The sequence below is a fragment of the Triturus cristatus genome, chromosome 6 (assembly GCF_964204655.1).
Source record: "Triturus cristatus chromosome 6, aTriCri1.1, whole genome shotgun sequence".
NCBI lineage: Eukaryota > Metazoa > Chordata > Amphibia > Caudata > Salamandridae > Triturus > Triturus cristatus.
In genome coordinates this window covers 467077811-467102253 of record NC_140589.1, presented here as the reverse complement: position 1 = coordinate 467102253, position 24443 = coordinate 467077811, and positions in this window count along the sequence as shown.

Sequence of the window (24443 nt, the reverse complement as noted above, 5' to 3'; positions counted from 1 at the left end):
AGGCACTTAGTGGCCGTGATAGTGAGGCCTGCCTTTGGCAGGGCCTCCGGAACATTTCTGAGGTGGACCAGGTGATCTTCCCAGGTGGAGCTAAAGACAGCGATATCATCTAGATACACTGCACTATAGGCTTCCAGACCTGTTAAGACTTTGTTTACCAGCCTCTGTAATGCGGCAGGTACATTCTTCAGACCAAAGGGCACCACAATAAATTGATAATGCCAACTAGGGGGTGGTTTTTGTTGTTTTTGGCTTGGCATCCTCAGCTAGTCTCATTTGCCTTTAGCCCGTTGTCAGGTCAAATGTTCTCAGAAACTTGGCTGAGACCAAAGTCTATGAGCTCATCTGCCATGGGAATTGGAAGAGCATCAGTCCTGGTGACTGCATTGAGGCCTCTGTAGTCTACACAAAACCTCATCTCTCTTTTTCCACCCTTGCCGTAAGGTTTAGGTACTAGAACTACTGGACTAGCCCAGGGGCTATCAGAAGGCTCAATGACTCCCAGTTGCAACATCTTTTGGACCTCTGTCCTGATGCAGTCCCTGACATGGCCAGGCTGTCTGTAGATTTTATTATTCACAGGCAGGCTGTCACCTGTGTTCACTTCAAGGGTACACCAGGGGGTTTGACTGGGTCCCAGGGAGAACATGTGTCTGTAATGATTGAGGACTTGCCTACAGTCAGTCTGCTGTTGATCAGTGAGGCTGCCTGCCAAGGCTACTCCACCTACTGATCGATCATCTGGATTCTGAGAGAGGAGATCAGGGAGACCGTCACTCTCACACCCATTTCGGCCCTGTCAACAAAATGTTTCAGGCGGTTCATATGAAGTACCCTTTGGGGGCTAATTGGAGTACCTAGGTCCACCAGGTAGGTGACCTCACCTTTCTGTTCAAGTACGATGTGGGGGCACCCAACTTGTCTCAGAGAACTGCTGGGGCCACAGGCTCCAACACTTACTCTTTCTGGCCTGGCTGGTAAACAGTCAAGACAACCTTTTGGTCATGCCAAGCTTTTTGAGGTTCTTGCCAGGCTTCCAGGTTTTTGCTAGCCTTCATCATGTACTCAGCCATGAGTGAATGCAGGCCACAGACATATTCCACAATGTCCTGTTTAGGAGGTTTGAGAGGTTGCTCCCAACCTTCCTTCACTAGACTCAATGGACCCCTAACTGGATGTCTAAACAGAAATTAAAATGGGCTTTAGCCAACCCCCTTCTGAGGAACCTCTATGTAGGCAAAGATAAGGCAGGGTAGTAAGACATCCTATTTTCACCTAAGCTTTTCTGGGACTCCCTTGATCATACCCTTTAGGGTCTTGTTGAACCTTTCAACAAACCCATTGCATTGTGGGTGGTAGGGTGGGTAAACTTATAGTTTACTCCACACTCTTTCCACATTGCAGTGATGTAACTTGACATGAAGTTGGTACCTCTCCAGTTAAGACCTCCTTATGGAAGCCCACTCCAGAAAAGATTCCCAGGAGGGCCCTAGCCACCACAGGAGATGTGGTGGTCCTAAGAGGAATAGCTTCTGGGTATCTAGTGGCATGGTCCACCACCACTAGGATATAACTGTGCCCAGATGCAGTTGGAGGGTTCAAGGGAACAACAATGTCAATCCCTACCCTTTCAAAGAGAGCCCCAACCACTGGGAATGGAATTAAGGAGGCCTTTGTGGTGCCGCCAGACTTACCACTGGCTTGGCAAGTACCACAGGAGCGACAAAACTCCTTTGTGTCTTCAGACATATGGGGCCAATGAAAGTGAGAGACAAACCTGTCCCAAGTCTTACTTTGCCCTAAGTGTCCTGCAAGAAGAATATCATGTGCTGGGGAGAGTGGGAAAGCTCTGAACTTCTGGTGTATAACCAACCTCCTGGTGGCACCAGGCTTGGGGTCTCTACCCTCAGAGTAAAGAAGCCCATCCTCCCAGTAGATCCTATGGTACCCACTGATATTCCCTGCTCCCTCTTGCTGTTGGAGGCTGTAGGAGAGTAGGATCTGCTTCACATGGGTACCCCCACTTTTTGCTGGTGTTTCACTGTTTTTCGACCTTAGTCTGGCTGTGGCCCTGCTAATCGGGACCACAGCCTAGCTGCTTCCTCTCTAAAATGGTTTGCATGTACATTAGGTACATATCTAATTGGATTCTGGAGTGCCTTATAAGCCCCTAGTATATGGTATACTATGTACCTAGGGCTTAGGTACTTCAGAGGCCTACCAAGGGCTGCAGCATATATTATGCCACCCCTGCGAAGCACTCCAAAGTGGCACCACAGGTCTGTTACTGCAGCCTGGGTAAGGGTGTGCTTGCACCCCTTACAGTGGTATAGGCTACCTATATCCACACCTATATACAGACACATATAAACCTATAAGCCACTCCTATAGCAGACCTTGACAATCCTGAAGGCAGAGTGCTTGGTTTTATGTGAGCATGAGCTGAGCCCCTCTGCAGCTTTCGTAAATACTTCCTTATGGCTGTTCTGTGATACAGTCATACCATATAGTCTTAAGTGCATTATATCCTTGCGGTAAATGCTACCTTTGGAATGGCTGCATCAAAACATGTCATGTTTGGTGTCAAACGCTTTGCAATACTACCCCCCCCCCCCCACCAGTTCTGGCGGTGGGGGTAGCATTCCACCTTTCTAGAGGGAAAGACATGTTCACACTGGCTAAACCCGGTAGGACTTTCCTGAGCCCTGGCATCACAAAATGGATGCCTCTGCCACAGACACGGGTCTGGCCTCCTGCTGCTGACTGAAACTCCAGCAGGGGAGGCCTGGACAATAGGTTTCCTGTCGAATAGAGGTGTGACCACCTCCCCAGACAGGCAGATGTGTATTGGGGCTGGGCGGGAGCACTCTCTGGTGCTTTGAAGTCCTACACTGGGGGCACGTTTGCTGTCCCTGTGCATAGCCCAATTCAAACCGGTTGCAGGGGCTACCTGCCCCTGCTCTGGCGCGAAACTGGACAAAGGAAATGGGTGTAACCACCCCTCTTTCCAAAACCACCCATAGGTGGGGCCTTAGCGTTAGTCCATTCCCTAAACTTACTAGAAGTATAGGAATCCAGTCCCTAGGACTTTAGATTACCCTGGACGAAACTCTGCAACATATATCCTGGACCTTCGACGTTCTATCCTGACTAGAAGACTGAAGAAATCTCCCTTGGGGTCAAGGATTAACTCCCCTGCTTGGCAGGCACCAAAGAAGCAACTGACCGGTCTGCATTACTGAAACTCTAGCCAGATGCCGAAGTTTTTGCATCACCAGAGGTGGATTTCCAGACTTCCCCGAGGCTACCCTGAGTCCAAAGCAAAGTTGAGACCCGTGGCTATCGTGGGTGACGTGGAACCGTGACCCCTGGACAGCATGAAGTTTTGCAGCAACACTATCTTCCTGGTCCTCCTCGAAGTTGTGCTTTGGGCTCTGAGTAGCCGCAGCCTTGAGCACCTCCTGCACAGAAGATTGTTGGCCTCCACTCCACGAGTGACCCGTGGGCCAGCTTCAAGTGCGACCGCTCGAGGCTCCTTCGCGATCACTAGCCCGTTGGCTAGCAGGTCCCCACGAAGGCAACTCCTTTTCTGCTTGGGCTTTCCTGGTTGCTCTAGACATGCCCTGACTTACCTTCACTGGGTGAGTCCCTCAGACCTTGCTGGTCTGCATCGCAGTCCTTTCTCTGAATTCCAATGACTTGCCGTTGCCAAGGCTTGTTAGGTCCATTCTGGTCGCTGACACTGCAGCACTCGACAGACTTCATGGGACAGCTCGAATCCAGCTCATGGACTTCATCGACACCTCCTGGACCTCGTGGCTGAAGAGTCAAGACACCCATCAACTCACCTGAAGCACCCGACATCTGTGGGCATTGGTCTATCCTGCCCTTGGTCACTGGCTAGTGACCCAGACTCTGTCCCCTCTGCTTTCAGGTTCCCTCCATCCTAGATCCAGGCTTGGATCTCTTCGTACATTTCTCCTCTTCATGGCAGCAGCAGTTCTTTGCAGGCTCCCATTGAAATCGACAACGCGACCCGACACTGAAAGACACCTATGCACCCGGCTTCCCTGGGTGAGGTAACTCGAGTACTCCAGTGCTCTAATGGGTGCTAGCCCTAGAACTTCTTAAGTCCAAAAGGGTTTGGTTCTGACTCGATTAGAAGTGTCCCTAATCTTTAAATTTCCAACCGCGACATTGCCCATAGAAGATAACGGGAACCCGCGGTTGTGTTTACACACTGCATACAGTCCCCATGGGACCCCTGTGTCACTACCTTGGGTGGTTCCTTGGGGTCCCAGCGATTCTACAGACTATAGGCCTAGTGTCTATTCCAGTCGTGGTTCTTATACCACTTTTTTGGTATATGGTTTGGTACGCCCCTAGGCCCAAACATGTATTTGTGCTATTACTGATAATTGCCCGCTTGTAACTTAAGTACTTCGAACTCCAGTCTCATAAAGAGACTAAAGGGGTGTGTATTAACCTAAATACATATATCTTAAATATATACCTGGTGTGGTTGTCCTTTCATTTGATCATTCAAGAGATTATAGACTGGTAAAACAAGCTGCTTTACATTCCTTCAAGACTAAGCCTGAAGGCTGCTCCCCATAGCTACCACTAGGATAGCTTTCAATAAAGGTTGTCTTTAACCTATCACCATAAGGGGTTGTTTGGACTGATACAAGGTGCCCACTAGAACTAGTGGACAGCATATATCAGGCCACCTTCTCATATTGGTGTGCAGCATGTGGGATTCCAGCTTGCTATGTTTTTACCAGATAATCTCAATTGAATTGATCAACTGAAAACCACTAAAGGTACCTTAGGAACATATAATATCAAGTTTAGCTACAGTAAGTTCTACTGAACTTAGAGTTGTGTGTTAAGGGATAGCACACCCTTTCAACAACTCAAGAGAGTTTAGTAGGCCACACTAGTGTAGGTAGTGCAATACACCACACCACATTAGTAATGTCTAACCAGCCAGGAACCAGTGGGTCCCTACCAGGAACCAGTGAGCTCCTTCCCTATAAATATGAGGATCTCTCCTTTGCTCAGCTTTGGGCCTTATGTTCCATTAGGAAGCTGAAGACAGGCAAAAGTCCATCTACCCAGCATCTCATAAAGATACTTTAGCTGGATGATATCACGGGGCCTAGTGGGCCTGATGATGTAGATAGAGTGGGTGGGGCAGCAGGTGAGGGTGGGCCTAGGGGTAACAATTCCCCTGACCCTACCTCTATTGCTGACCAGACTGGTGACAATGACCAGACTCTGGTGAACACAGATCTCCTGGATGAGGATGAGGAGGATGACAATAATGTTCCTTCCTTTATTCCTCCAGGTAGACCTGACAACAGGGCTAGAATGGATAGATCTCTGTCAAGAGAGGGCCTGTAAAGTACAGAAGGTCCCTCAAGGTCAGTAGGCAGCAATCTTATGGCTCTTCTTTGCAGACAAAAGTAGAGACAAGTTCCTCACTGTAAGAGAAGAGGATGCTGATGACTACAAAGTCTTGAAATGTGCACTAATAGATGGGTTTGGCCTAACCACTGAACAATACAGGTTAAAGTTCAGAGACACCCAAAAGGCACACAATCAGGACTGGGTTGACTTTGTTGACTGTGCTGCTAAGGCTCTGGAAGGTTGGTTATTGGGCAGTGAAGTGTGTGACTTCATAGGATTGTACAATCTGATAATGAGGGAGCAGATTTGTAATAACTGTCAAAATCATCTGTTGCACCAGTACCTGGTAGATTCTGATCTGACCTCTCCCCAAGAATTGGGAAAGAAGGCAGACAAATGGGTCAGAACCAGGGTGAGGCAGAAGGTACAGAGCCAAGGTGATGACCCAAAGAAGCAAGATTCCAAAAACTCTAACAAAGGGTGGGGACAAGGGTAAAGACTAGAAGTCTTCTCAAGGGCCCCAAAAATCTTCTTCAGGTGGGGATTCACAGTCAGGAAAGGGGAAAGGCCAAAAGAAACCTTGGTGCAAAATCTGTAAACAGAAAACTCACTGGACTAGTGACTGCACCAAGGCCAAAGAAAATACTCCAGCCCCCACCAATGCCCCTAAGGCACCTGCTCCCCCTAGTGCAGTTACAATTGGTGGTGGGAATACACAAAATAAGGGTGTAGTAGGGTTGACCCTGGGTTCTGAGATGGACTCTGGCCTAGTCAGAGTATCAACTCAGGCTGTGCTTGTCAGTGCTTGTTGTTTGTGAGACCCAGTAACTTGGGCAAATACAGACAGCAGCCTTTAATTAATGGAGTAGAAGCTTGAGCATTCAGGGACACAGGAGCAAGTGTCACAATGGTGACAAAAGATCCTTGGCAGATTATACTTGGTGAAATGTACCAAGTGACCAATGCTAGCAATGTCAGAACAGACCATTCTCTGGCAGTTGTTAACTTCTCCTGGGGAGGGGTAACTGGTCTTAAGAAGGTTGTGGTAAGTGCAGACCTACCAGCACAGTGCTTGCTTGGCAATGATCTAGAGACTTCAGCTTGGGCTGAAGTGGAGCTCAGGACACATGCAGAAATGTTAGGGATCCCTGCACATGTCTTTTCTGTGACCAGATCACAGGCTAAAACGTCTAAAACTGGACAGGCCCTGGATTCTGGAATAATGGACCAGGTGCCTCACAAGAGGAGGAGCAGTAGGGTTAAGGCAGAGCCTTCCCACCTGACTCAGAGTGCTGATCAGTCTCCCCAGGGAGATGATCTTGAGCCTGAAGAAGGAACTGTCCCAGAGGACCTTGAACCTGACCAAGTTGAGTTCTTGGGGACAGGGGGCCCTTCCAGGTCTGATCTGAGCCAGGAGCAGAAAACCTGCCCCTCTCTTGAAACCCTCAGACAGCAAGCTGCTGATGAGGCTGCTGGGAATGCTAGTGGCACCCATAAAGTTTATTGGGATGATGGACTCCTATACTCAGAGAGTAGAGACCCCAAGCCTGGTGCATCCAGGAGGTTGGTTATACCTCTGAAGTTTAGGGGTATCCTGTTGACACTAGCCCTTGATATTCTCCTAGCAGAACACCTAGGCCAGAACAAGACTTGGGACAGAATTGTTCCGCACTTTCACTGGCCTCACATGTCTGAAGACACAAAGGAGTTTTGTTGCTCCTGTGTAACCTGCCAAGCCAGTGGCAAAGCAGGTGGCACTACAAAGCCCCCCACCTGTGGTGGGGGTGCCCTTTGAAAGGGTAGGGATTAACATTGACATTAACATTGTTGGTCCCATGGATCCCCAAACAGCATCTTTGCACAGATTTATACTGGTGGTAGTGGATCATGCCAGAAGCAATTCCCCTAAGGACCACTACAGCACCTGTAGTGGCAAGAGCTCTCTTGAGTGTGTTCTCAAGAGTAGGCTTTCCTAAGGAGGTAGTATCCGACAGGGGTGCAAACTTCATGTCTAGTTACTTGACTGCTATGTGGAAGGAGTGTGGAGTGAACTACAAGTTCACCACACCCTATCGCCCACAATGCAATGGTTTAGTTGATAGATTAACAAAACCTTAAAGGGCATGATCAAAGGACTCCCAGAGAAGTTTAGGTTAAAATGGGACCTGCTCTTGCCCTGCCTTTATTTGCATACAGGGAGGTGCCTCAGAAGGGGGTTGGCTACAGCCCATTTGAACTTTTGTTTGGACACCCTGTCAGGGGTCCACTGTGTTTGGTGAAGGAAGGATGGGAGTTACCTCTCAAGCCCCCAAAGCAAGACATAGTGGACTATGTACTTGATCTCCACTCCAGGATGGCTGAGTACATGAAAAAGGCAAACAAAAACCTTGAGGCTAGCCAGGAACTGCAAAAAGCCTGGCATGTCCAAAATGCTGTACTGACTGTTTATCAGCCAGGACAGAAAGTGTGGGTTTTTGAGCCTGTGGCCACAGCAGCTCTCCAGGACAAGTGGAGTGGACCCCACACTATTGTTGAACAGAAGGGAGAGGTCATTTATTTGGTAGACCTAGGAACTCCCAGGAGTCCCCACAGGGTTCTTCATGTCAACAGGCTAAATCAATATGTGGACAGGGCTGACATGGGCTTGCTCATGGCTACTGATGAGGGACAGGAGAAAGAGAGTGACCCACTCCCTGACCCCCTCTCACAGAACCCTGATGCTGGGTCAGTTGATGGTGTAGCCTTGGCAGGCAGCCTCACTGCCCAGCAACAAACTGATTGCAGACAGGTACTCAATCAGTTCAGACACATGATCTCACTGACTCCAAGTCAGACTGCCTGGTGCACTCATGAAGTGGACACTGGGGACCGTCTGCCTATTACAAATAAGATTTATAGGCAACCTGCCCTTTGGGTGGTCCCTCCTCATCATTATTTATTTTGTCCCACTTTTGCCTCAAACCCTGTTAGTATTTTTTTCCTTTTTGGGAACCACCAGACTTTTTCGTATTGATGCAGATTCAGGGAGCCATTTTATCTACCCCTGGAACTTCTGTCTGAGGGCCTGGAGCACAAAATGGTGGCCACCTGTGACATCATCAGAACCCACTGGAACCTACCAGAACCTTCTGCAACATTCTGGAACCCTGTGACAGTTGGAGGCGGTTTGGAATGTTGGGAAGCTAAGCCAGAGTTGACAGTTGGAGCTGGCAGTTGGCACCTGACTGGTGAAGAGAGAGCAGCAGAAACCTGAAGGAGGAAGGAGTGAGGCAGCAGGGGTGGAAACTTGTGCCTGGAGTGGGGTCCATAAACCCACCCTTGATACTAGTCCCTACTGACTGAGCCCAGCCTGGAGCCCTGTGTGGGACAAAGCAAGAAAAACCATCTTAAGGACCTGGACAGCAGGAACAGGCCTTAGAAGTAAAGAAAAGCAAGAATCTGCCCTGTTTATTGGTTTCCCTGGAGTCCGACGTCGAGAAGCCTGAGACCTGGAGCCCGAGGTGGAGAAGCGGCGCTGACTGGAAAGCAGACGTCGTACCCGGAGCCGCCAGAGGTTGAGAGAGGGCGCCGACGGAGGTCGTGGAGAGTACCAGAGGTCGAGGCGGAAGTCACCCGAGGTCGAGTGAGCGGCGTCGACGGGGGAGTGAAGTCCGCCCTCCGGAGTCGCCGGAGACCGAGGTGAAGCGTGCCGGAGGTCGGGAGTGGAGATCGCACTCCGGAGCCGCCGGAACCTGAAGAGAATCGTGCCGGAGGTCGGGAGTGGAGATCGCACTCCGGAGTCGCCGGAACCTGAAGAGAATCGTGCCGGAGGTCGGGAGTGGAGGTCGCACTCCGGAGCCGACGGAAGTCGACATCGAGCCAAGACAGCCCGACGTCATCGAACCGGAGGCCGACATCGAGCCGAGGCCGCCGACATCGAACCGGAGCTGCCCGAAGTCGACATCGAGCCAAGACAGCCCGACGTCATCGAACCGGAGGTCGACATCGAGCCGAGGCCGCCGACATCGAACCGGAACCGCCTACCGGCGTCGTCAAGAACTGACATTGCGCCGAGGCCGCCGACATCGAACCGGAACCGCCTCACGGCGTCGACACGACTCCAGCGGCGTCGGAGCTTTATAAAAAGGGCAGTAAGTGGAATAGAGGGCGCCTAAGGCCCTGTGGAGCCCTGAGAGACTAACCTAGGGTGCTGGAACCAGCTTGATTGTGCCAGGGGTGAGCTGAGACTAATACAGAGGGGTTGTGTAGTGTGGGAGAGCCAGATCTCTAGATTCCCCCTTTATCTACCTCAGTTTAGGCCTCAGCCTTGTCCAAGCCAGGGAGTATACCCCTCAGGCCTTCCAAATCTTTACAAGCTGGGATTGGGTCAAATCCTCCCATAGTACCTCAGGAATGTGAACTGATTTACAAATGTCACTGTTGGCTTTTATTATTTATTGAGAGCATTGTATTTATTGTATTTATCCTATTTATTGCCTCACAGTATTTATTGTTTCACAATATTTATTGTCGTACAGTATTTATTGCCTCATAATATTTAATTGCCTGTAATGTAATGCACGTATATTTATGCCTTGATTATTTATGATCTACCTTATTTATTGAATCGTTAAGACAGTATTTATTTGACGTACCCTTCCACAGAAAAAGCCTTGTGTACTGTGATTGTCTTATTATTTATTTAATCAGCAACTAAGAGAAAAGAAGATAAAGAGATATATATTCAGTATAATTTTTAAGGTGTAGTGTCGTTTTTGGAACGGATGCACGCATGGTTATTGTATGGGTATTGCGTATGCTTAACACGGTGCCTGACCCCTGACCACTCGAGCCAAGCTACCACTGTGTATGTCTGGAAAGACCCAGTTACCACCACCCTTTCCGGTGTGGGAGTGGGGTTTTTCTAACATAATTGGTGGCAGCGTTGGGATTGAGCTGTGCCTACGCATACTCGACAATAACTGTGGGTAGTCCATAGGCCTACACCTGGAGTTTTCTCAAAGCGGCCTTCCTAATTGTGAGTTTTTGTTTTTCCAAATTTACTCTGGTGGTGGGAGGAGGTATTATTAAAGGTACCCCCCTGCATTGCTTCTGTAAAAACCTGTCTTCAGTTCTGAGTGGGCAAAATGGAGTTTGTGCTAGAAGACCTGGAAACCTATACTGTGGCCCAACTCAGGGAGTTTTGTCAGCGGGAGGGGGTGTATTGTCCCCCAGGAGCAAAGAAGGGTGCACTCCAAACCAGCTTAAGGGCTTGGGGGGAGGCACGACGAGAAAGCAAGGCTGAGCAGGAAGACAGGGATGGAGAGCCTGACAGCGAGGGGGCTGGGATGTACCAACCTGAGGTGGGGAACCTAGTAGCGGGGCCCAGAACCATTTCCAGGAAGGGCAGCAGTGCCTCTAGCGGTGGCTTGTCTGAAGTGGAGTTAACAGACCGGAGGGAGAAAAGACAGCTCACATGGGACTTAGCAAGGCTGGAGAAAGAGAAGGAGGAACAGAGGATGGCTCATGAGCTAAGGCTGAAAGAGATAGATCTTCAGATCCTAAGAGTCGGGGCACACACTGTTCCTAATGGTGGCAGCAAAGACCAAGAAAGAGAGTTCACTAGGGAACCCAAACCCTACCTGCCAAAGGACATAGTAGCTAGCTATGGAGTGGGCGACGATATTGCCAAGTGGCTAGCGGCCTATGAGGTCTCGTTAAGGGCCCATGGGGTTCCAGAGAAGTACTGGGGTGGGGATTGTACAGGTACATGCCTCCAGCTGGTAGGGATGCTTTATTGGCCCTAGAGGAGGATGAGCAGACCCACTACCCCACCATGAAGGTGGCGCTCATAAGAAAGTTTGGACTAACACCCGAAAAGTACAGACAGAAGTTCCGGGGTAGTCACAAACTGGGCACACAGAATTGGGTGGACTTCCTGGACTATGCAAAGAAGGCACTAGAGGGTTGGATTCAGGGCAGTGAAGTAAGGAACTACGAGGGGTTGTTTGATTTAGTACTGAAGGAACACCTGCTCGAAAAATGTTTCCCTGAACGGCGTCAACACCTGGTGGATAGCAAGCTGACCAATCCCCGGAAGCTTGCTGAGGAGGCGGACATTTGGGCTAGTACCCGGGTGTCCACAAGGGGGACTGGAGGGGATACTCAAAAGGCCGGACAGGGCGCCCCCCAGAAGAAAGAGGGAGGGGAAAAGAAAAAGGAGTTCTCCAAAGGCCCCCAAAATAACTTCCAAGGGAAGGGAACAGGATTCACCCCTAGGGCTAACCCACCCAGAAACCCTAATCCTGGCCAGAGTCAGCAGCCAAGGGTTGTCCATTGCTACGAGTGCGGTGGCGTTGGACACTACAAGGGAGATGCGAAGTGCCCGAAACGACCACCCCCTCCCATTAGAGGAAAGACCCCCGGAGTAGCTAGTGTAGTGCTCGGGGAGGAGATGCCCTTAATTAAGGGAAGGGAGTGGGCGGGTGTCACTTTAGTGTCCCTGGGAGAACGGGAGATGGTTCCTAAGATCCAGGTGCCGCAAATACCGTAAAGTATGGGCAGTGGGTCACCATCAACGGCCAAAGAGGGGAGGCTCTGAGAGACACAGGAGCCAGTATGACTATGGTACGTAGCCAACTGGTGTCTCCAGAGCAGGTAATTCCCGATGTACTCCACCCAGCCGCGATGGCTGACGGCAGAACAGGCCACTATCCGGTGGCCGAGGTTCCCTTTGAATGGGGGGGGTTTGCAGGTTCACTTCGAGTTGCCGTAAGCCCTGCCGTGCCAGTTGATTGTCTGCTGGGGAATGACATGGAGCACAATGCTTGGAAGGAGGTGGAATACCGGACTCATACTGAGATGCTGGGTACACCTGACTGGGCCTGTGTGAGCACAGGGTCCGCGACTACCCGGAGAGGGAGTTCGTTTCGGCTGGAGCCTGGAACAAAGGCCCAGCCAGCTGCCAGTCAAGGGAAGAACCGAGGACAGGAGGAGCCTGCCTCGGCGTCCACACCCCGTAGGACGGATAGGCCACCGGAGGTGGTGGACCAGGAGTCTGCGGTGGGGGATGTCACCAAACTGGAGGACCTACCCATCCCGGCCGAGTGGCACGTGGAGGGAGGCCCGTCCAGGGAGGAATTCTGCCAGGGCCAGAGGAAGTGCCCTACCCTTGAGGGGCTGAGGCGACAGGCCGAAGCCCAGGCAGCAGGGAACGTTGAAGGGAACTACAGTGTTTACTGGGAGGATGGCCTCCTCTACAGTGAACCCAAGGCACCCCTACATGGATCGTCACGAGCCTTGGTAGTTCCTCAACGTTATCGAGCCTTCCTTCTGGAGTTGGCTCACGAGATCCCCTTGGCAGGACACCTGGGGCAAGACAAGACCTTCGCCCGTCTTGTCCCACACTTTTATTGGCCTCAAATGAAAGTGTCGTCCGATACCTACTGCCGGATATGTGTGTCTTGCCAAGCCAGTGGGAAAACAGGGGTGAAGCTGAAAGCTCCCCTGGAACCACTTCCTGTCGTTAGCACCCCCTTTGAAAGGGTGGGCATCGACATTGTGGGTCCGTTAGCTCCACCTACTACAGCTGGTCACAGGTTTATCCTGGTTTTGGTGGATCATGCCACACGGTACCCAGAGGCAATACCTCTGAGGACCATAACAGCACCTGTTGTGGCTAGGGCCCTGATGGGAATCTTTACCCGAGTGGGTTTTCCCAAGGAAGTTGTGTCCGACAGGGGGACCAACTTCATGTCAGCGTACATGCGGGCCATGTGGAAGGAGTGTGGAGTGACCTATCGGTTCACCATTCCTTACCACCCCCAGACCAATGGTCTGGTGGAGAGGTTTAACAAAACCTTGAAAGGCATGATCAGAAGTCTGCCTGAAAGCCTGCGGAGGAAATGGGACGTCCTCCTACCCTGTCTACTCTTTTCCTACAGGGAAGTGCCACAGAAGGGAGTGGGCTTCAGCCCCTTCGAGCTTTTGTACGGGCACCCTGTACGTGGACCTCTCAACCTGGTGAGAGACGGATGGGAAAGAACACCCAGAAAGCTTCCCCAGGATGTGGTGAGCTACATGCTGGCCTTCCGGAGCCAAATGGCTAAGTTGTGGAAGCAAGCTTCTGACAACTTGGAGGCCAGCCAAGCAGTAATGAAGGCGTGGTATGACCACAACGCTCACCTGGTGGAGTTGGAGCCTGGCCAGGTGGTGTGGGTGATCGAACCAGGAGAGATTAGCGCCCTCCAGGATCGCTGGTCAGGACCCTTTGAGGTGTTGGAGAAGAAGGGTAAGGCTACCTACTTGGTGGACCTTAAAACCCCTCGTCAGCCCCTACGGGTGCTGCATGCCAACCGCCTCAAACCCCACCACGAGAGGCCCAAAGTCATCTTGATGATGGTGACTGACGGAGCAGAGGACGTGGAAAGCGAGCCTCTCCCCGATTTGTTTGCGTCTCAAGAAAAGGATGGGTCGGTGGAGGGAGTGATTCTCTCCCCATCTCTAACTCCTGAACAGCAGGAGGACTGCCGCCAGGTCCTGGGGCAGTACTCTTCGTTGTTCTCCCTTGTCCCGGGTAGGACTCACCTGTGCGTCCATGACGTGGACACAGGAGACAGCCCACCTGTGAAGTCCAAGATCTACCGGATGTCAGACAAGGTGAAGGCCAGCATTCACAGTGAAGTCACTAAGATGCTGGAGCTAGGAGTGATCGAACCTTCTAGCAGCCCCTGGTCCAGTCCGGTGGTGTTAGTACCAAAAGCTGCACCACCGGAACTGAGGTTCTGTGTGGACTACCGGGGACTGAATTCAGTAACTAAAACTGATGCTCATCCGATCCCTAGGGCGGATGAATTGATTGACCGGCTGGGAGCTGCCCAATATCTAAGTACCTTTGACCTTACTTCTGGGTACTGGCAGATCTCTTTGACTGATGGAGCAAGGGAAAGGTCAGCCTTCTCCACGCCCAATGGCCACTACCAGTTCTGTGTGATGCCCTTTGGGCTCAAGAACGCACCTGCCACGTTTCAGCGCCTGGTAAACCAGATCCTCACCGGAATGGAGAGTTTCTCTGCTGCTTATCTGGATGACATAGCCGTCTTCAGTAACAGCTGGGAGGATCACTTGCGTCACCTGCAAGCTGTTCTCCAGGCCCTGAGACAAGCTGGATTGACGATCAAGGCCAGCAAGTGCCAGACCGGGCAGGGGTCGGTAGTGTACCTTGGACACTTGGTGGGTAGGGGAGCGGTGCAACCCCTCCAGGCGAAGATCGAGGCCATCATGGCTTGGGAACCCCCCAAGACACAGACTGAGGTCCGAGCTTTTCTGGGCCTCACGGGATACTACCGCCGCTTCGTGAAGGGATACGGTACCATCGTAGCCCCCCTCACGGAGCTTACGTCCAAGAAACAACCTCGACGGGTAGTCTGGACGGAGGCTTGTCAGCAGGCCTTCGTGAAGCTGAAGAAAGCCATGTGCGAGGCCCCGGTCTTAAGGGCCACAGACTTTTCCAAGGAGTTCATTGTCCAGACAGATGCATCAGAACATGGCATTGGGGCAGTGTTATCGCAACTCAATGAAGAGGGTCTGGATCAACCCGTGGTCTTCCTATCCCGGAGACTACTTCCCAGGGAACAGAAGTGGAGTGCAATAGAGCGTGAAGCCTTTGCAGTGGTATGGGCTCTGAAGAAGTTGCGGCCATACCTGTTTGGCTCGCACTTCCTAGTTCAGACCGACCACCGACCCCTTCGTTGGCTGATGCAGATGAAGGGGGAGAATCCCAAGTTGTTGAGGTGGTCTATTTCCCTACAGGGAATGGACTTTCAGGTGGAACATCGGCCTGGAGTGGACCACGCCAATGCAGACGGTCTCTCAAGGTATTTCCGCCTTAGTGATGAGAACTCCCAAGGGGTTGGGTAGCTCTCCCCACTTTCAGCTGGGGGGGACGCGTGTTAGACCTGTCAGCCCTTTGGGTGGTCCCTCCTCATCATTATTTATTTTGTCCCACTTTTGCCTCAAACCCTGTTAGTATTTTTTTCCTTTTTGGGAACCACCAGACTTTTTCGTATTGATGCAGATTCAGGGAGCCATTTTATCTACCCCTGGAACTTCTGTCTGAGGGCCTGGAGCACAAAATGGTGGCCACCTGTGACATCATCAGAACCCACTGGAACCTACCAGAACCTTCTGCAACATTCTGGAACCCTGTGACAGTTGGAGGCGGTTTGGAATGTTGGGAAGCTAAGCCAGAGTTGACAGTTGGAGCTGGCAGTTGGCACCTGACTGGTGAAGAGAGAGCAGCAGAAACCTGAAGGAGGAAGGAGTGAGGCAGCAGGGGTGGAAACTTGTGCCTGGAGTGGGGTCCATAAACCCACCCTTGATACTAGTCCCTACTGACTGAGCCCAGCCTGGAGCCCTGTGTGGGACAAAGCAAGAAAAACCATCTTAAGGACCTGGACAGCAGGAACAGGCCTTAGAAGTAAAGAAAAGCAAGAATCTGACCTGTTTATTGGTTTCCCTGGAGTCCGACGTCGAGAAGCCTGAGACCTGGAGCCCGAGGTGGAGAAGCGGCACTGACTGGAAAGCAGACGTCGTACCCGGAGCCGCCAGAGGTCGAGAGAGGGCGCCGACAGAGGTCGTGGAGAGTACCAGAGGTCGAGGAGGAAGTCACCCGAGGTCGAGTGAGCGGCGTCGACGGGGGAGTGAAGTCCGCCCTCCGGAGTCGCCGGAGACCGAGGTGAAGCGTGCCGGAGGTCGGGAGTGGAGATCGCACTCCGGAGTCGCCGGAACCTGAAGAGAATCGTGCCGGAGGTCGGGAGTGGAGATCGCACTCCGGAGTCGCCGGAACCTGAAGAGAATCGTGCCGGAGGTCGGGAGTGGAGGTCGCACTCCGGAGCCGACGGAAGTCGACATCGAGCCAAGACAGCCCGACGTCATCGAACCGGAGGCCGACATCGAGCCGAGGCCGCCGACATCGAACCGGAGCTGCCCGAAGTCGACATCGAGCCAAGACAGCCCGACGTCATCGAACCGGAGGTCAACATCGAGCCGAGGCCGCCGACATCGAACCGGAACCGCCTACCGGCGTCGTCAAGAACTGACATTGCGCCGAGGCCGCCGACATCGAACCGGAACCGCCTCACGGCGTCGACACGACTCCAGCGGCGTCGGAGCTTCATAAAAAGGGCAGTAAGTGGAATAGAGGGCGCCTAAGGCCCTGTGGAGCCCTGAGAGACTAACCTAGGGTGCTGGAACCAGCTTGATTGTGCCAGGGGTGAGCTGAGACTAATACAGAGGGGTTGTGTAGTGTGGGAGAGCCAGATCTCTAGATTCCCCCTTTATCTATCTCAGTTTAGGCCTCAGCCTTGTCCAAGCCAGGGAGTATACCCCTCAGGCCTTCAAAATCTTTACAAGCTGGGATTGGGTCAAATCATCCCATAGTACCTCAGGAATGTGAACTGATTTACAAATGTCACTGTTGGCTTTTATTATTTATTGAGAGCATTGTATTTATTGTATTTATCCTATTTATTGCCTCACAGTATTTATTGTTTCACAATATTTATTGTCGTACAGTATTTATTGCCTCATAATATTTAATTGCCTGTAATGTAATGCACGTATATTTATGCCTTGATTATTTATGATCTACCTTTTTTATTGAATCGTTAAGACAGTATTTATTTGACGTACCCTTCCACAGAAAAAGCCTTGTGTACTGTGATTGTCTTATTATTTATTTAATCAGCAACTAAGAGAAAAGAAGATAAAGAGATATATTTTCAGTATAATTTTTAAGGTGTAGTGTCGTTTTTGGAACGGATGCACGCATGGTTATTGTATGGGTATTGCGTATGCTTAACACGGTGCCTGACCCCTGACCACTCGAGCCAAGCTACCACTGTGTATGTCTGGAAAGACCCCGTTACCACCACCCTTTCCGGTGTGGGAGTGGGGTTTTTCTAACACTGACCATGTCAGGGACTGTATCAGGACAGAAGTCCAGAAAATGTTGGATTTGGGTGTTATTGAACCCTCAGATAGCCCTTGGGCTAGTCCAGTGATCCTTGTGCCAAAACCTCACACCAGTGGTGGAAAAAGAGAGATGAGGTTTTGTGTGGACTACAGGGGTCTCAATGCAGTCACTAGGACTGATGCCCATCTAATACCAAGGGCAGATGAGCCTATAGGTCCTTTGGCCTCAGCCAAGTACCTTAGCACATTTGACTTGACAGCTTTAGGTTTAGTTTATTGCACAGTTAATAAAAACTCACAACATTTAACAGCATAATTTCATAGCTAAAAGTTTGGATTTAAAACGAACAAAATAAAATGAGATATCAACTTATTTGAAATCTTTAAAGGTTTTAAAAGTCATAGTTTGAGTCTATTAGTGTCCGATTTTTTCTTTGAGTCTGGCCGCAACTATATCAAAACTTTTTGTTGTTCTGCAGTTTAGTTGAGTTTCCGTGGGGTTAAAACAGAGCAACACGGCCTGTCTGCAGCTGGTTATCCTCCTCTGATTCCAAAGGGTCCGGAACAGGGAACGCCTTATGTCCAAAAGGTTTTTACAAATACAAATAATGTGTATTAGATCCTCCTTGCCGGAAAGGCATAGTCTGCAAAGATTTGTTGTTTTATCCCTCTTCCAGGGTGCTAAATGTGGCATTATGGGTATATTTCCTAAGCGGAGGTTAAGGAACTTGTTTTTTGTTTTGTGTGTGAGACTTGACTTGACAGCTGGCTACTGGCAGATCAGACTAGCTGATGATGCAAAGCCAAAGACAGCATTTTCAACCCCTAGTGGGCACTATCAATTTGTGGTGATGCCCTTTGGTCTGGAAAATGCACCTGCCACTTTCCAAACGTTGGTGAATACAGTTCTCACAGGTCTGGAAGCCTTTAGTGCAGCATTTCTAGATGATATTGCTGTCTTTAGCTACAACTGGGAGGATCACCTGGTCCACCTAAGGAATGTTTTGGAGGCCCTGCAAAAAGCAGTGCCAGATAGGGCAGAGTCAGGTTATGTACCTGGGCCACCTTGTAGGTGCAGGCCAGGTTCAACCATTGCAGAGCAAAATCCAGACCATAATGGACTGGGTTGCTCCAACTACCCAGACTCAGGTGAGAGCCTTCTTTGTCCTGACTGGGTACTATAGGAGATTTGTCAAAGGGTATGGATCAATAGTGACACCCTTGAATGACTTAACTTCTAAAAAGATGCCCAAAAAGGTTCAGTGGAGAGCTAGCTGTCAAAAGGCATTTGATGACCTGAAGCAGGCCATGTGCACTGCTCCCATTCTGCAGAGTCCTGACTACTCCAAGAAGTTCATTGTTCAAACAGATGCATCTGAATTGGGGGTAGGGGCTGTACTGTCACAATTGAATGAAGAATGTCAGGATCAGTCAGTAGCTTTCATAAGCAGAAGGCTGACCCCTAGAGAGAAACCTTGGTCAGCCATTGAGAGGGAGGCCTTTGCTGTGGTTTGGGCTCTGAAGAAGTTGAGGCCATACTTGTTTGGTACTCCCTTCCTTGTTCAGACAGACCATAAGCCCCTCTTATGGCTAAAACAAATGCAGGGTGAAAACCCCAAACTGCTTAGGTGGTCCATTTCCCTACAGGGGATGGACTTTACAGTGGAACATAGACCTGGGAGTAACCATGCCAATGCAGATGGACTCTCTAGGTATTTCCACTTAGAACATGAAGATTCAACTGGTCAAGGTTAGTTTAATGTCCCTGCGTTTGGGGGGGGGGGGTTGTGTAGGAGAGTAGGATCTGCTTCACATGGGTACCCCCACCTTTTGCAGGTGTTTCACTGTTTTTCGACCTTAGTCTGGCTGGGGCCCTGCTGATCGGGACCACAGCCTAGCTGCTTCTTCTCTAAAATGGTTTGCATGTACATTAGGTACATATCTAATTGGATTCTGGAGTGCCTTATAAGCCCCTAGTATATGGTATACTATGTACCTAGGGCATAGGTACCTCAGAGGCCTACCAGGGGCTGCAGCATATATTATGCCACCCCTGGGAATCACTCCAAAATGGCACAACAGGTCTGCTACTGCAGCCTGGGTAAGGGCGTGCTTGCTCCCCTTACAGTGGTATAGGCTACCTATATCCACACCTCTATACAGACACATATAAACCTATAAGCCACTCCTATGGCAGGCCTTGACAATCCTGAAGGCAGAGTGCTTGGTTTTATGTGAGAGGGTGCCCAAGCATGAGCTGAGCCCCTCTGCAGCTTTCGGAAATACTTCCTTATGGCTGTTCTGTGATACAGCCATACCATATAGTCTTAAGTGCATTATAACCTCGCCAATAAATGCTAACTTTGGAATGGCTGCATCAAAACATGACGGGTTTTGTGTCAAATGCTTTGGAATACTACCCCCCCGCCAGTTCTGGCGGCGGGGGTAGCATTCCACCCTTCTAGAGGGAAAGACATGTTCACACTGGCTAAACCCGGTAGGACTTTCCTGAGCCCTGGCATCACAAAATGGATGCCTCTGCCACAGACACGGGACTGGCCTTCTGCTGCTGACCGAAACTCCAGCAGGGGAGGCCTGGACAATAGGTTTCCACTCGAAGGGAGGTGTTACCACCTCCCCAGACAGGCAGATGTGTAATGGGGCTGGGTGGGAGCACTCTCTGGTGCTTTGAAGTCCTGCACTGGGGGCACGTTTGCTGTCCCTGTGCATAGCCCAGTTCAAACCGGTTGCAGGGGCTACCTGCCCCTGCTCTGGTGCAAAACTGGACAAAGGAAATGGGTGTAACCACCCCTCTTTCCAAGCCCACCCATAGGTGGGGCTTTAGAGTTAGTTCATCCCCTCAACTTACTATAAGTATAGGAATTCAGTACCTAGAACTTTAGATTACCCTGGACGAAACTCTGCAACATATATCCTGGACCTTCGATGTTCTATCCTGACTAGAAGACTGGAGAAATCTCCCTTGGGGTCAAGGAGCGACTCCCCTGCTTGGCAGGCACCAAAGAAGCAACTGACCAGTCTGCATCACTGAAGCTCTGCCGGACGCCGAAGTCTTTGCATCACCAGAGGTGGATTTCCAGACTTCCCTGAGGCTACCCTGAGTCCACAGAAAAGCTGAGGCCTGTGGCTATCGTGGGTGATGTGGAACCGTGACCCCTGGACTCCATGAACTTTTGCAGCAACACTATCTTCCTGGTCCTCCTCGAAGTTGTGCTTTGGACTCTGAGTAGCCCCAGCCTTGAGCACCTCCTGCACTGAAAATTGTTGGCCTCCACTCCACGAGTGACCCGTGGGCCAGCTTCAAGTGCGGCCACTTGAGGCTCCTTCGCGATCACTAGCCCGATGGCTAGCAGGACCCCACGAAGGCAACTCCTTTTCTGCTTGGGCTTTTCTGGTTGCTCCAGACGTGCCCTGACTTACCCTCACTGGGTGAGTCCCTCAGACCTTGCTGGTCTGCACCGCAGTTCTTTCTCCGAATTCCAGTGACTTAAAAGCAAGGCTTGTTGGGTCCATTCTGGTCGCCGATACTGCAGCACTCAACAGACTTCATGTGACAGCTTGAATCCAGCTCGTGGACTTTGTTAACGCCTCCTGGACCTCATGGCTGAAGAGTCAAGACACCCATCAACTCACCTGAAGCACCCGACATCTGTGGGCATTGGTCCATCCTGCCCTTGGTCACTGGCTAGTGACCCAGACTCTGTCTCCTCTGCTTTCAGGTTCCCTCCATCCTAGATCCAGGCTTGGATCTCTTCGGACACTTCTCCTCTTCACGGCAGCAGCAGTTCTTTGCAGGCTCCCATTGAAATCGACGACGCGACCTGACACCAAAAGACACCTATGCACCCGGCTTCCGGTGCTCTCGTGGGTGCTAGCCCTAGAACTTCTTAAGTCCAAAAGGGTTTGGTCCTGACTCGATTAGAAGTGTCCCTAATCTTTAAATTTCCAACCGCGACATTGCCCATAGAAGATAACGGTAACCCGCGGTTGTGTTTACACACTGCATACAGTCCCCGTGGGTCCCCTGTGTCACTACCTTGGGTGGTTCCTTGGGGTCCCAGCGATTCTACAGGCTATAGGCCTAGTGTCTATTCCAGTCATGGTTCTTATACCACTTTTTTGGTATATGGTTTGGTACGCCCCTCGGGCCCAAACTTGTATTTGTGCTATTACTGATAATTGCTGACTTGTAAATTATGTACTTCGAACTCCAGTCTCATAAAGAGACTAGAGGGGTGTGCGTTAACCTAAATACATATATTTTAAATATATACCTGGTGTGGTTGTCCTTTCATTTGATCATTCAGGAGATTATAGACTGGTAAAACAAGCTGCTTTACATTCCTTCAAGACTTAGCCTGAAGGCTGCTCTCCATAGCTACCACTAGGATAGCTTTCAATAAAGGTTGTCTTTAACCTATCACCATAAGAGGTTGTTTGGACTGATACAAGGTGCCCACTAGAAGTTGTGGACAGCATATATCAGGCCGCCTTCTCACAGAGGCCTTCAAGGGAAGGCAGGATTGCTGCTCCAAACTCAAAACTGCCCTGGAAGGGTCCCCTGCCCCCCAAGAACTCTACCTGATCAGGCCCAAGCTCCTCTGGGACAGTTCCTTTACAAGGGCTAAGATCATGTCCATCAAGAGTTTGGGAGGAGGGCAATTTCTTACCCGTCCTTCTCTTTTTCTTGGGAAGCGCCTGGTCCATTTTTCCAGTATCCGGTGCTTTTTCAGTGGAGAGCTGTTTGGCCTAAGCCCTGGTGACAGCAAACACACTGGCAGAGATGCCCATCATCTCTGCATGAGTCCTGAACTCCACTTCAGACCAGGCTGAAGTTTCTAGAACATTGCCCAACAAACAATCTACAGGTAGTTCCGGAGATACCACAACCCTCTTAGGTCCAGTTCCCCCTCCCCAGCTGAGATTCACAACTGCCAAGGAATGGTCAGTCCTGACATTGCTAGCGTTGGTTACTTGGTACACTTGTCCAAGTATGACCTGTTCAGGGGATACATGTTTCTCTGTCACCATGGCACTGGCCCCTGCATCCTTATAAGCCATTGCTCCTTTTCCATTTATTAGAGGCTATTTTCTGTATTTGCTCAATTTAGTGGGACTTACCAGTAAGGTGGCAAGATCCATGCCACTATTGTTGCAGAGATTCTGCAAAAACGCAGAACTATGCCCAGGAATATGGGACAATTTCTATAGGGACTGAGTCTTTCTACCACCCTAGTACCACAAGCTCAGGACCGACTAGCTATAGTGTCTCACTTGCTCTCCTACTTAGTCACAGAGAAACAAATGATTAGACACCCCAGAACACAACACTCCCAGATCTCTCAGGAATCACTGTATCAAGACACACCCTTTCGCTTGCACTCTTGTACTTGTCCACACTAAGATCTGACAGAGCCATGAAACAGTTTAAAATATTTATTTTAACTAATGTACCCTAACATGCATTATACGTGCCACAACAAACAGGAAAATGCAAATACAGTCAGCATAGCAGCTAATCCATATATCATGAAGGGAGATATCACCATAAAAAGACAATGGAGAAAAGACTATAGTGCCTAACCTCCCTCCCCTTGCTGAGTATTATTATATAATAGAAGATCTCTGTGCTTTATCAGCAGACCCCATACCTTAGACTGTAGATGGTAGATCTACATCATAGATGCTGTCTCGCTCTTCTCCCTGGAAAGGTCCCTCTCCAAGTGTGAGTTACTTATTCGTGTATCCCACTAAAAAACCAGAGTACGTTGTCCATTTAGCAGCTGCATTGGTATGTTTTGACTAAGGGCTAAGAACAAAATAACAAGGGGCATTGTTGTTTGACCTTGCACATAATGTTCAGTCAAAATCCGAAGAATATGCAGTGAGTGAACACAGCAATGAGTTCTCATGTCAAAGCAGCCATAGAAAATATTGCAAAAAATAAAGACGTGTGGTAACATGCGCACAGCAACAGGCAAGCTGCAGCGAGCTCATGCTAACTTAGTGAAAATGACAATGTTACTATGAGCCACGTGACACCTTCTTCTTGACCAGGTCGTTAGCCGTATGCTAAGGCAAAAATCAGAGGTAAGTAGAGGCAAAGCGGCTCAGTGATATTCCAATTAGGAAAATCCTAAAGCCCAAAAAAGTATTATTACAAGGTTTTTATGTAAAAAAAAGAAATATTTAGCCAATCAGCTACTCAAAAACGCCGTCCATTCATAGCAGTCTTATGTTACTGGAAAAGCGTGATGCCATGAAATCCAGAATGTTCTTAGTTCCTTCCATAGTAAAAAGGCATGCCATCCAGTTAAGTAGGTCGAATGAGCACACATGCTCCTGATATCCAGAGGCCATTAGGAGCATCTCAGGGCAACCTGCGTTAACTTTGATGAAACTCCGATCTATGAGGAGCTGCGCATGAGCACAGGTACTTAAGTCTGCCGTTGATCCAAATAGAGGATGACACTGCATTGGTATGTTTTGTCGAAGGACTAAGGACTGGCTAGAACAAAATAACAAGGGGCATTGTTATTTGACCTTGCATATAATGTTCAGTCAAAATCCCAGGAACTTGTAGTGAGCGAACACAGTGATGAGTTCTCATGTGAAAGCAGCCATGGAAAATATTGCAAAAAATAAAGACGTGTAGTAACGTGCGCAAAGCAGCAGGCAAGCTGCAACGTGCTCATGCTAACTTCGTGAAAGCGACAATGTCCCTATGGGCCACGTGCCACCATCACAGACTAACACAGCCTGAGCTAGTGTTCTGACTAGGTCAGAACCCATCTCAGTACCCAAGGTTAACCCCAGTAATCCCTTGTTTGCTGTACTACCACTTGTACTTGTGCTAGAGAGAGCAGGTGCCTTAGGGACAGTGGCAGTAACAGTAGTTTATTTGGCCTTTGGACAATCAGCATCTTTTGTCCAATGGGTCTTCACTTTACAGAGGATGCGGCCTAACGGCTATGGCGGTCGACCTCAAATCTGGGAAACCAAGTTCGAATGTCGGCAACGATGCTCAACATCCTGTGATTCTGGGCCAATCACTTAAT